The sequence below is a fragment of the Amblyomma americanum genome, chromosome 6 (assembly GCF_052857255.1).
Source record: "Amblyomma americanum isolate KBUSLIRL-KWMA chromosome 6, ASM5285725v1, whole genome shotgun sequence".
In the NCBI taxonomy this organism is placed as follows: Eukaryota; Metazoa; Arthropoda; class Arachnida; order Ixodida; family Ixodidae; genus Amblyomma; species Amblyomma americanum.
This window is the reverse complement of record NC_135502.1, coordinates 90,980,377-90,993,908: the sequence shown is the minus strand read 5'-3', so window position 1 is coordinate 90,993,908 and position 13,532 is coordinate 90,980,377.

Genomic DNA, 13,532 nt, shown 5'->3' with positions numbered 1-13,532 from the left:
ATTTCGGAGAACTTTGCCATTGTTGGTCCAGGTTTTAAGCAATTACTTCCGTTTGAAGAGGTGTTAGCAGGGCCGGCCGGCCGGCCGGATTCGCCATGCTATTGACGCTCTAAACAGTGCCCCAAAAACCAGAGATTTTAAAGGTTACGTTTGATTCAAGAGTCAATAGGTGTCCGTGTTATCCTTCGCGTCAAGTTCTCCGACAATCATTTGCTTATTTTTGTTCAGCCGTGGAAGCTCGGATTAAAACGGAGAAATCAATTAAAAGCATGTTGAAAAATTGAAGTTTTCTTACTGAATCGGCACGTGCGCATCGCCACGCGTAAAATGTTTGGAATATAAAGCGGACCCCGTTCGGCCCTGCATGCATGGATGCAGCGGCATCTGTAGGTGATAGTCTCCGCGTAAAAAAAGGAAAAAAACTGCGGCGCGCACCTAATCCGGCCGCGTCTGTCTAATATACGCACACACACATAGACAGCACGTGCTCCGTCCAGCCGCCGGAGGTGTATACAGCGCACACGAACTGAATTAGGGGTGGCGGGCGCGTCGTACCGTGTGATCAGCGCGCGGCTCGGACAGACGCCGGGCGATTCGCACAAAACCCCAAGCGTCGGGCCGCAGCGGCAGAGCCAGATGGGCATCGCGCAGGCGCACGGATAATAACAGGGGCAAGCCTGGCACAAGGGGGAGAGAGAACGTACAGAAGCAGAGGAAGGAGCAAGAGGAAAGAAAGACGAAAAGAAAGAAGGGCGAGAGCACGGCCCCGTGCTCGCACGCGAGGGCCATCTCATTAAATCGCGGAAAAATGGGGCTGCCTGCAATCCATCATTTCTGGGACGGCCACAGCGGCGGCGGCTGCGGCGTTCTTCGCCTCGCGGCCAGCGGCGCATCACGTCGTCGTACCCCGTGCCCCCTCCACCACCTCCGCCGCCGGTGTGTGTCTCGGCGTTCCTGCCGCGTTATGCTTGCTGCTGCTGTTGCTGCTGCTGGCTGGGGGCGCAGAGTGCCGCCAGTCAGGGACAGCCCACATAGCTGGAGATGCAGGGGCATCGTGCAGCCGCGCTCTAGACGAGTGAACAGGGAGATTCGTGTGGAAGGAGGGGGGGGGGGGGGGGGGTTTGAACAGGCCGTGCTGGCTGTGCCTGCGGTGCTAGTGGGCATGCCGCCGAACCACAGGCGCGTGGCGGTGGGGACACGCCGAAGGAAGCGCGTTGCATTCCTCCGCAAAGATGCAAAGACCTCCTCCTCCTGTCTGCGGTCACTTGCGAGGAAAAGCGAGCCGAGCGGAAACGCTTCGGCAAAGTGCGCGGAGCCGCGCACCTCAGGGCCGAAAGCACCGCCCACAGCTCTTGTGGAGGACTGCATGCTGGGCTCGGTTTTTGTGTGATACGTGCGTGTATAATGAGCTGCAACGAGACAGGACGCGCCGTGTGTAAGAATGATAGGTAAAGAGAAGGGTTTCTTTTTTATACCTATATTTCTAGCGTGTTTTTCGTCTGACGTCAGCGTCTCACTTTCACGCCGCACGCAGGAACCTGAAACAGACATATTCCAGAGAAGCAGGGTGTCCTTCACGTCATGTATCCCGTGCATGGCGCTCAATTCAACAGAAATCTGCGTTCCAGGGAGCTTTGAGGAGGACATAATGATGGAGAACACGTCTCCGGTTCAACTATGACCTCTATGCTCGCGCAATCACTGAGTTACAGCGGAAAGCAATAGAATTGTCTGCGCGGTCTAAACTTGCTACGACAGACCTGAACAACTCGATAGTCTTGCGTCCGTTTCTCATATAGTAGGCATTGGATTCGAATCCCAGCGCCGCTGGGGACCGACTTGGTTATCACATGTCTTCCCGATGCAGATGCTAGTAAGACTACGGTTTCCAAGGGGTGGAAACGCTTCCAATAGGTGCCATTGGGCCTTTGACGATGCCGTTTTGTCAGATGTCGTTGAAAAGAACACTCCACTTTTGCAGTCTGTTCTTGTCGCTTGAAGACAGAAAGCTTGATGCACTGAGAAAGAACGGCAAATGCTTGTCCCGTCCGTCTCTACCCAGTGCGTCTACTTTAGAGCTGCGTGTTAACCAAAAAAAAAAAAAAGTAGCGCTAGCCTTCTTCTCATTTTCTGATGGTATTTTGAAATTCTTCGCCGAACTGCCGAGATGCTTAAGTGTCGTGTACGCCTTTCGATATTGTTGCGGGAAAGAATATATTTACAGTTATTTGCACGAGCGAAGGGGAACAGCCGCGAGCGGCACTGAGAACACAGCCACAACTTCGTTGTCGTCTTCGTCTTCGGCTACCCGTTCACTCGCTCTATGTCGTCGTCGACTACCCGCTTCAGGACCCCTGGCTGGTGAAACGCCGTCTCGGCGTTGGAGTGGCGACGTATGAGCGTCGTGATGAGGTTTTAGGCGGCATACGTGGACGACGTCGGTGGAGGGGCCGGAGGACGATGGCGAGCACGCAAGGGGAGCAATTTCCTAGTTCACGTCGGTGACACGGCGCACCACACGGTAAGGGCCCCGGTAGTGAGAAAGGAGCTTCTCGGAGAGACCGACGCTGCGTGACGGCGCCCAGAGGAGGACGAGTGATCCGGGTTCATATTCGACCGCCCGGTGATGGCGGTCGTAGGCGGACTTTGGGAAGCTTGTGAGGCACGGAGCCGACTACGGTCTACTTGGCGCGTCAGCGTGGCCTTAACGATGGCGTCCCGAGCGTAAGCAGTAGTGGGGGACTTGAGAAGGCGGCATGAGTGTGTCCAAAGGCAAGGTGGGATGCCTACCAAATAAAAGGTGGGAAGGGGAATAGCCTGTTGTGTCATGCCGTGAAGAGTTATACGCAAACGTCACACACGGCAAGGCTGCGTCCCAATCTCGGTGCTCTGGCGATTGAGACGTACACTGCTAACATGTCGCTCCGTTCCGTAAGCCCGTTGGTTTGTGGATGGTAAGCTGTCGCGAGCTGGTGCTGCGTGGCACACGAACGAAGAATGTCATTAACCACTCGGGACAGAAAATAACGACCGCGGTCGGTGGGTAGTTGACGAGGGGCGCCATGGTGAAGAATTACGTCTTGGAGAAGAAAATCGGCGACATCGGTAGCGCAGCTGGTAGGCAAAGCACACGTGTTGGCGTACCGAGTCGTATAATCAGTTGCGACAGCGATCCACTTGTTGCCGGAAAGGGACGTGGCAAAAGGGCCAAGAATGTCGAGGCCAACAGGGTGAAAAGGTTCCGGAGGTACGTCGATGGGTTGTAGAAGACCAGCAGGCAAAGTGGAGGGCCTTTTCCGCGACGTTGACACAGGTCGCAAGCGGCAACGTAGCGCTTGACGGAACGATGCAGACCAGGCCAAAAGAAGTGGTGCCGCACTCGAGCGTACGTGCGGGACACGCCAAGGTGGCCGGCTGTCGGCAGATCGTGCAATTCTTCAAGGACAGAAGAGCGTCGATACAAAATGCCATTCTGGAGCACATAAAGCTGCAGAGACAGAGATCGGTTTGCAGAGCGGAGGCCATCATAGATAGGTCGTAAAGATGAGTCGTGGCGCTGTTCGTCGGCGATATCGGCGAGATCAGAGATAGCTAAGAGGCAGGGCAGGGTCGCAGCGTCTTCTATAGGTCAGGTGGCTCCACAGGGTATCGGGGATAAACAGAGTCAGCGTCCTGGTGGTGACGACCGGACTTATACACGACGGAGTACGAATATTCTTGGAGGCGCAAAGCCCAGCGACCAAGGCGACCGGTGGGATCTTTTAGTGAAGACAGAGAGCGTGGCGATCACTGACAACAGCGAATGAGCGGCCGAACAGGTAGGGTCGGAATTTAGCTACAGCCCAGACAAGGGCGAGACACTCGCGTTCAGTAATGGAGTAATTTTGCTCTGCGGAGGAAAGTAGACGGCTGACATAAGCGATGACGTGATCTTGGGCCTGTTGACGTTGGGGTGCACGGCACGGCACTGATCCCATATCCGGAGGCGTCGGTGCGAACCTCTGTGGGAGACGACGGGTCAAAATGGGCTAAGATAGGCGGAGAGGTTAGCAAATGAACAAGATAGGAAAATGAGTTCTCTTGAGCATGGCCCCAGATAAAGGGGGTGTCGTTCTAAGAAGGTCGGTGAAGGGGCGAGCGATGCCGGCGAAAGCTTTGATAAAAGGGCGAAAATACGAGCACAAGCCGACAAAGCTGCGCACATCTTTCGACGACCTATAGGAAGAGGAAAGTCCTTCACGGCTTGAATTCTGACTGCATCTTGGCGGACACCAGAAGCGTCAACAAGGCGTCCGAGAATAGTGAGTTGGCGGCGACTGAATTTGCATTTCGGTGAGTTCAGCTGGAGTCCGGCGTTACGGAAGACTGTCAGAATACTGGAGAGGTGTTCGAGGTGCACGGCAAAAGTATAGGCGAGAAAAACCTCAACATCGTCAAGGTAGCAGAGGCAGGTCGACCACTTAAAGCCGCGAAGAAGGGAGTCCATCATTCGTTCAAAGATAGCTGGCGCATTACGAGAGTCCAAACGGCATGACTTTAAATTGGTACAAGCCATCAGGCGTCACGAAGGCGGTCTTTTCGCGGTTCTTTTCATCAACGGCAATTTGCCAGTACCCCGATCGAAGATCAATTGAAGAGAAATATTTGGCGCCGTGGAGGCAATCTAATGCGTCATCGATCCTCGGGAGGATATACGTCCGTTTTTATGACGCGGTTGAGGTGCCGGTAATCAACGCAGAAGCGCCAGCTGCCGTCCATCTTTTTTACCAGGACATGTTGCGGTGAAAACCTAAACGACAACTATTACGCCGACATACTGCAAGTCGCCCCTGTTGTGAGTTGCAAAGGTTCATGTGCATGATGCGACATGCTGCCCATCATGTACTTGTAAGAAAATAACGCATGAGAAATAAGAGGGAAAATAAAGGACGGAGGGAGAGGGGCAGGTGCACGTGCAGCTCCTTTTGTCATGGGTGGCACTCATGAAACGAGGCAAGGTCTCGAGAAAGCAGAGACACGGAGCATTTAGTGGTGGCACGCGACTGCCATACGTCACCCATATCCTGTCCATCAGTGTTGATTTCTTTTTACATGATAAGAGTTAGCCCAGCAACGCATTCTTCAGGTTTCTCTTTCTTTTTCCAATAGTGCCCATGTTCATCGGCTCCCACTTTTTTTTTTTTTTTCACTGAATCATCGTTACTTTCAGTTGGTTGAGTGGGTGTAGAAATAAGCTGTTACAATTATCGGAGTGTTCCAGAGATTATTGTGCAGCGAAAAGACTGAAAGAAATCACGGTGTTAACTCCTTAGAACAAAAAAAAACGAAAACAAATTATTATAATTCACGCGGGATGCACTGCACTGTGCAAGAAGAAATCAGAGGATTTATTGGCGATTTCCGCACCGTAGGAGCCTTGCACTAAGCGCGCCTGTCAGTGCGGGGGGGGGGGGGGGGGGGGGCGCAAAGGTCTCAAATAAATTTTGTCATCATCATCATCGCAATAACCACGAAACTGACGCCACACTGCGGCTGCACCGCCAACTATGGAGGATAGGCGCGCGGGGGCCACATCGTTTGCTTCGCTGCGGAAGTGGTCCACCGGCACATTGAGACGTTGTTGCCAGAGTCTTACTGGATACATATATGTTTTAAGGGCGCTGTTAAGTGCATTTTTGCACATTAAAAGCGACTGAATAGCCGCTAAATTCCACTTAGCGCGTTGCCAGCAACACAGAGAGGGCTTGGGAACAGTAAGTTGTCAAGCTGTTGTGGAACACTGGCGGAACCATCACAGCGCAGTTTTACCAGGTACTTAGCCTGTATAAAGAAGTGATTTTGCTGGACTTGAAGGGCCTGTGGGGAAAAGAGGCGCTATTTTCCAACAAAAATCGCTGTCTGCAGGCGCCCAGATGACTAATGGCTAGTCTTGTGCAGGGCTCTCTATGTGATGGCAGACCTTGTTGAACCATGCCTGGGTGGTGTGATATCGTGATTTGTTGTATACATGATGGGGCGGGGTGAATACAACAATTTCACTCAAACTGCATTTCATTGTGATTTTTCTGCAGTCCATTATTTCTCTATGCTCTTAGTCGCAATAAAATAGACGGAAAGATTTTCGCAGAGGATTCATTTTTTAGAAATTGGTAATGTCGTGCCAGAAATACTTTATATATTTCTGACACGATCGACGTTACCAATTTCTAAAAAATGAATCCTCTGCGAAAATCTTTCCGTCTATTTTATTGCGACTAAGAGTACATATACCTGGTTTTTTATGGTTATTTAATGTCAACATTTTCTAACACATAATTAGGAGTGGACTTTGCTGTTGTTTATTAGCATTAGAACGCTTATGTGAACGATAACTCGGCTTCCGGTGTTTGTGGCTCCGAGCGTGGAGAGGGAACCAAAAAATCTGCCGCTTTTTTTTTACTGCCAGAGAATGCACAATACAGAATACAGCCTAGCCGGAAAAGAAAAAGGACGCGCCAACCTGCTTGCAGTGGCACGTCGACGCTAAAACTTTTTCTGTGCTGCCAAATCATCAAACCGGCTCAGCCATTCGCGATGCTCAGTCTGAGCTCCGTCAACCCCCCTCATGTATGCAGTCTTCCGCATGCAGTGGAGGCTGTCATACGGAACCGCACCCTCATTTTCAACCGATCGAAGGTTGCGGATGCCGTGAGAAGTGACTAATAGATCCTTTTAAAGTTATTTGAAGGGCGTCCAGGTTTAAAATAGCTAGAGTACAAAAAATCGATAAAAGCATGTTCTATCATCTCTTGTTTTTTTGCACAATGTAATTGGGTGACCAGGGAATGAAGGTGTATTAACTGAGAGGGTACCGGCTAGGAGCCCAAAGAAAAAAGTATTTTACGGAGGGCTTCCCCAAGGGGCCGGAGCTTCCAGGCTGGCGCCGGAACGACGCTGCTGACTGACCGCGGCCATGGTAGCTGCGCGATACCTGAAAGAATATAACGAATAGCCACCCCTGAACAGAATTACGCAGAAGCGTGCGACGGAGGAGAGCACGAGCATGAGAGTCCCCGAAAAGGACTCGCTGACTTTTGCGCGCGACTGTGGGTTCTATGCTGCGTGTAGAAGTATATTATTTGGCTGATGTGTTCACGACGAGAGAAAGTAGTACGTGGCATAGCGAGTTTATGTATTGTGCTCAGAATGTGTTTTCAGAGCCCCTTTTGACTGTTGCGGAAGCCAGAACATGACTTTTTCTTGCCGTTTATGCATGGCCTCACGTTGATGGTTGCTTGTTACGCTTACATAAGTTGTCCGTGTAGTTGCATGTAGTTGGGAAAACCTAATTAGCAAAGTGTCTCGTGGATATACCCCTACACACTAAACAATTTCTCACCCATCAGGGTGTAAATCAGCTGTCCCCAACGAACACCCATTTCCAATCATTGGGTGCCAAAAAAGGGTGCAGAGATCAGCACACTTAAAGAAGGGTGCACTTAATGATACTTTAAAGGATGTAATGGTTGCACCCTCATTAAAGGGTACTATTTTTCCGTAACACCTCTACGAATGCCTGTTGGAAGGGTGCTCCACATTGATCCACCAATGATGCAAAAGCCTTGGACTGATGAGCGCGCTCTAACCTTTCATGCTGTGCACCCTTCCTGCAGGGTGCTGATCTCTGCACCGTTTATTTCACCCAAAAGGGTGTTCGTCTGGGGACCGCTGATTTGCACCCTTAAGGGTGAGAATTTGTTAAGTGTGTAGGTGGCCATGAGACGCTGAAGCAGGTCCCAGGCTACTGGAGCTTGCCCTGACTGTTGCATCGATCAAAGAAAATATAAAAAATTATTTTGGTCTAACCGGCCGCATCTTCGGGCTCAAATTTCGCTGAGAGGTTCCATTTGGGAGGTCAGTTTTGTTTTACGTTACGTTTGGGTGGGATACTTGCCTGACGCGGTCAGAATTTCCATCATCTGCGGTGACGTCGGACCAAGACAGCAAGCTTTCACAGCAGTGGTACAAGTATCGGCATCTGCACTCACCGGAGGAACGAGCGCTCTGTCGTTAGCTATACCGTCACCGTGGCGGTTGAGGCTGCATGTGGCGAAACGCAAGGTGGAGAAAGCGGTTGTGCGGTTTGTTATAAAGTGCTTGCTCGACCATTGTATACAAATTTGGCCCAGAAAACGTTGTTTGCACGAGACTACCCCCTTGCTGGACCTTGCGTTTCTGCTATGCGTTTCTCCGCAGCTTCCCTGCTCGGTAGAGTGCTCATTCGTCCGGAAGGCGCGTGATGGCGCTACAGGCATCATTGCTGCGAAAGCTTGGTGCTTTGGTTCACCGTCGCCGCAGGCGATCGAGATTTGCGATTCATTTTCACCGAATCAGGCAAGTACTGTCCCCAAACGTAATACAAAACAAAACTGACCGCCAAATGCCACCACCTGTGTGCGATATTTGCACACGAAAGAAGCCGGCGGTTAGGCCGAGAGAATCTTGAAGCGAAAAGCTTCGCTACGCAGGTCAGAGCCGAGCTTCGTGTGAGCCGAACCGGTGAGTTATGCGCATGCGCGAAAACGAGTGACGTCACGCGCCGCGCAGGTGGTCGCTCCTCGCCGCAGCCGTCGCTGCCGCCGACTCCGTCGCCTGACCTTTCGGCGCAGCCGCGCGCTACTGCACATGTGCGTCATGTGCATGCGCAAGGAGGCTATATAATGAGCTTGCCAGAGAATAGGCGTGCGCACTCGACATGGAAGGGGAGTGCGGCTGCTGCTAGACTCGTAAACATATGCCATTGAGCAACCAAGTCTACGACTACAGGTAAACAATGTGTACAATACCAGCTAAGCTACGAAGCATAACCATGACGTCAAACCAAGCATAACTGAAGCTTTTCGCTTGTATTCAGGCTTAACTAAAGCTAAACCACTACCTAATTTTCTTTCCCGATTTTCTCTGGTCGACGCAACAGCCAATGTACAATGCAAATGTCGTCTTGTCACGAGATATCGGGTGAGCGCAGTCTTACCTTCGGGCCATTTAGGCGCCCACACGCAGAGTGCTCACCAACGATACGTGACGCGTCTAATTTCGAACAGCTACTGGACAAATTTGAGGTGAGGGAAATAAACAAATTGCACTGATTGGCTAAAAAACTTTTTGTTGAGATTTTATTCTATTTCATCCTGCTACATTTAAAATGCCTACCTCGTGACTGAACTTGAATGCCCTTTATAAGCATTTTCGGTCACGTGAAAGTCAGATAGCGCATATAAACTGTGGCCTCATTGACCACACTCTTTAAGAAATGCGATAGTATTTAGGTTGCCTACTGTGGTGTCTTCAATGACTGTCCAATGTTCTTCATATCAAGCTACTTCATGAATATGTCCATTTTTTTATTGTGACAGTATGTTCAATTTTTACATCAGAACTACGTTGAAAATTGGGAGTATGGGACTGCAGTCAGTATTTAAAAATGTGGGAGCTTCTGTGGCGACGATTGACAGGCGGCATGGGTGGCAGGTGGCAAATCCCGCGACATGATACCGTCATAAATGTCTCGACCGATCAGCGAATTTTCTAACAGACCACAACGCCGGCTATTGCTAATTTCACGACAGACCATAACGCCGGGCTTTTCCTTGCTGAGGCTTCTAATGCGGAGGAAGAGATAGCAGGCGAGGGGAGAGGAGGATGGTTGGCAGGTGTGAAAAGTGGAGAGAGGGGGCAAGGGTGGATGCACGTCACGTGGCCTAATGACGTCATAACTGTCTCGACCAATCACCGAATTTTATGACAGATCAGAACGCCGGATTTTTTACGTGGCGAGTCTTCCACTGCTATCGTAAAAAAAAAGGGGGGGAGGGGGGGGGGGGCTGAATACACCCTCAGTAAACAATTTTTGCGTTATCTATAGATTCTTAGAGTTATTGCTTTACGGCCCGCCATGTAAAAACATTAAAACGTGCTCTCAGCCTCATAGCAATGACAGACCTTACTATATCAGACACGAGAAAAAAAAGTAAATAAACGTCGTGTCATTTTCTTTCTCTCAGCCCACACCATATCCCTGTTTCATGCGTTTCGCTGCAAGACACCCCTGGTGTGCTTTGCCGTGAAACAACTAATCAATATCTTGGGTTAGACGCTCTACGTTCGGCCCGAGCCCGGTCTTGTCTCGCAACTTCAAGCTCAAGCCGAAGTGACGGCCTTTTTTTTTATTTACATGGGCACAAAAGGAGATGTGGTACCTGACTATGGTGCCGGCTACTCCGTTGCGCATAACTGAAGAAAAACACTTGAACTGGTGACACAACGCTCAACAAAGCAAAAGCTACAACACACAAACCACAAGACAAACAAAACAATGGACACGCCAGAAATACTAACATAAAACAGAAAAATAAATTATGTTACCTAGTGACATAATATGAGGATATACTATACGCAGTTATACGTACTAATCACTGCAAACGGTATAACAACCGCAAATTCAAGAAATTAAAAAGGCGATGAAATGAAAAAACGATGAGCTGTGACAATAACAGTATCATATACATCCGATGGCCTTGTTGTGAGCATTCGCCTCGCATTCGGGAGCTGCAGTGTTCGATGATCGGTCTCAGTTTTCTAATGGGTATAAAAGACTTCCCGCGACCTGGTTGGTCCCCGGCTTTTCTGTGGTGAGAGCTATGCCTATGAAAAGGTTTTAGACCAAGCCTTCGTTCTGCATTCTCGTCGTGAAGAGAACACAGAAGCCATTATAGAAGCGCCGAAGGAAAGTTTGTGAACGCTGATAGCTTCGGAGAAAATCGGTCTAGCAAATTTTGTATATTTCGCTGTCGGCTTCCTTTATCTCTCCTCATTACTCATTGCTCCCCCCCCCCCCCCCCCCCCCCCCCCGTATCTAATAACATTTCTCCCATTCTCGAATACTTCACTCAACACAGTGCAGTGAAGAAAGCGAATTTTCTTCTTCACTACAGTCAATCACACACACAAAAGCCTCTGGACTTTGTAGGTCACTGCACAGACGTCGCTGTCACATATTCGATATCATCGTTATGACGGAGAAAGAAGCTATGAAGAAGGAAAAAAACAATTGACCGGCGATCATATAACGTGATGGGGCATTTCTGCGTATAAGCAATGTATGCTTTTAATTTTCATTATTTCAAATTTCCTTTTAACCTCCGCCTTTTTATTGCGTCTTAATTGCTCCAACGGCGGCGGCGCCTGCGCGAGCGCTATAGTTCCTATCCCTTCCACTGGGGGCGCTATCGCAGTGTACCTCGTCCCCTCCCTTTCTCAAATCCTCCCGCATACCTTCGTTCCACCCTCCGCGCACACAAACCTCCAGCCGCAAGGCCCACAAAGGTTTTGTTTAGGAAAGGGGCTCATACTGCTAATGCAGGACTAGGAGGTAACTCCCTCACTGACGCAGCAAAAGACTGTAACTCCCAAAAAGCGGTAACTCACTCAACCACGCCGTGTGGGAACGGATCGTCTTTTAACCTGAGGGTTTTGAGGGAGGCCCTCGTTTCGAGGGAGGCTAAAAGCAAAACTCATGTGTGCTGTGCGATGTTAGTGCGGTCAGGAGTCCACCGAGAGGTTACGGTCACCTTTTCTAAAAAAACAAATATTCAGAGGAATAAGGGAAGGAAAAGAGGGTGCTTCGGTATTTAAACCCGCTTGAGACCGTGGTGTCGCAACTCGCCAGCGCACTAATAACTTCCCGTTGACAGTCGCGTGTTACTCGCATAGCGCATCTCATTTTGAGCGGGACGATGTCCATATCCCCAATCGACAAGCATACGTGCACTGCGTAGCCGTGTCTTCGGCATGCATGAATGATTCTGTCAAGTGTACGTCCTTTTATGCCGCGGGTCGCTCCGGTATTGCCCCGAAGCCAGATGTGACCCTATGCTTCAGGAGACAAGTCAGACATATTTCGAAGAGTTTTGTACTGCTGTCACACGGGCACAGCCGCTCCATGGTTGAAGTACCGAGTGCACTCGACATGGAAAGCCGCTACATGTTCCTCCCGCTCGGCTTGCTAAACACTAGATGGCGACCCAGGACACCAAACTCTGCTACAAGACGGCTTGACTCACCTTTACCGCGCTTGACGTGGCTAGTGCTGTTATAAGCACTGGGATTGAGATCTTGAATTCGTCTAGGAGTTGAACTTGTCTAGCCGTACTTCTGAAGCCAATCGCAGATCTGCTCTAGTGGCTTAAAAAGCATGTCTCGACATTTACGCCAAAAATTATGCTAACTTGATGCGGAAAACTGTACTCGGGAATTAGGGCTCGCGTGCTTTTCAGCGGTCATATTGAATAGGTTCCTCTCTATAATGTAATCGCAATTAGATAGAGAAAAAATGTGGAATATGGAAATACGAAGTGCGTCTAATTTTTGCTGACTCAAGAGTTTCCCGAAAGTTGTTGGGCAAATAAACGTTACTATTTTTTCAATGTAATTGCTGCCAACAAAATTCACTACAGCTGGAGCTGCACAGTACCCGCCAGTAAAGCCGCATTGTGAGAGCTTTTGAATGCCATGACGGCGCTATAAAACCATTTGGCCAAGCAAACAGCTTGTGAGAACGCAAGTAAACTTTTGAATTAAAAATAAACTAAACAACATTTATGCTTTAGCTTATTTTAGAAACAAACCTCGGTAACATTTTTTGCAATATTTTGTTGAAAGCGGGTTGATTGAGCCGAGCCTCTCGTTTCGTATTTTTTTCGCGTTCGCGATTGTGAGAACTAGGCGCGGTGCGTGGCCACGCTAACCGTGCGAAACTTTACTTTTAGTGCCCTTTTTAGAACTACAGTGGCATTGACGATATTTACTTACTGGGAGCTTACGTGCCCCTCTCAAGTGATCATGAAAAGCATGTAATGTTTGAGCACGCCGGAAGCAATGTAGTAATCAGTGCTTGAGCACGTTATCTTTTCTGAACACGATGCAGTTTTTATAGTTTCATTTGTTGCTTACAATAAACTGTATTGCTGCTAAACTTGTCTGCTCATTTGAGGCCTCCGCTAACCCAAGGTACCCTTTAAGATCGGATGGCTGGTTGATGACATTTAATTGTTCAGGCGAATTATATGCTAGTAATTACATGGAGTTATGTTTAGTCAACAAAATGGATGGATATGAGGTGCAGATATAGTTCTGCTTGGTTAAAATGTAATATGTCTGCTTTGTAAATGAGCTATAGTCGGATACAACTCAAGAACGAAGCGGCCTTTTCCCGTCTATGGACCCCTCTTCCAGATAATGGCGGCAGCCGATTCTTCTGCTAGCATGACAATGCAAGAGTGGCGTGACGGTGCAAATGGGAGACTATCCCCGACCATGGCGGAAGGGGACTGTTTCCTTTCGTCTTCCACTTCCTGCACTGTCACGCTAGCAGACTCATGAGTATCGGCCGACGCCATTGGCTGCAAGGGGGTCCCTTGGCAGGGAAAAGCCGCTTCGTTCTTGAGTTGTATCCGACTACAGCACAACGTGACTTCGGTTCCCGGTTTCTTACT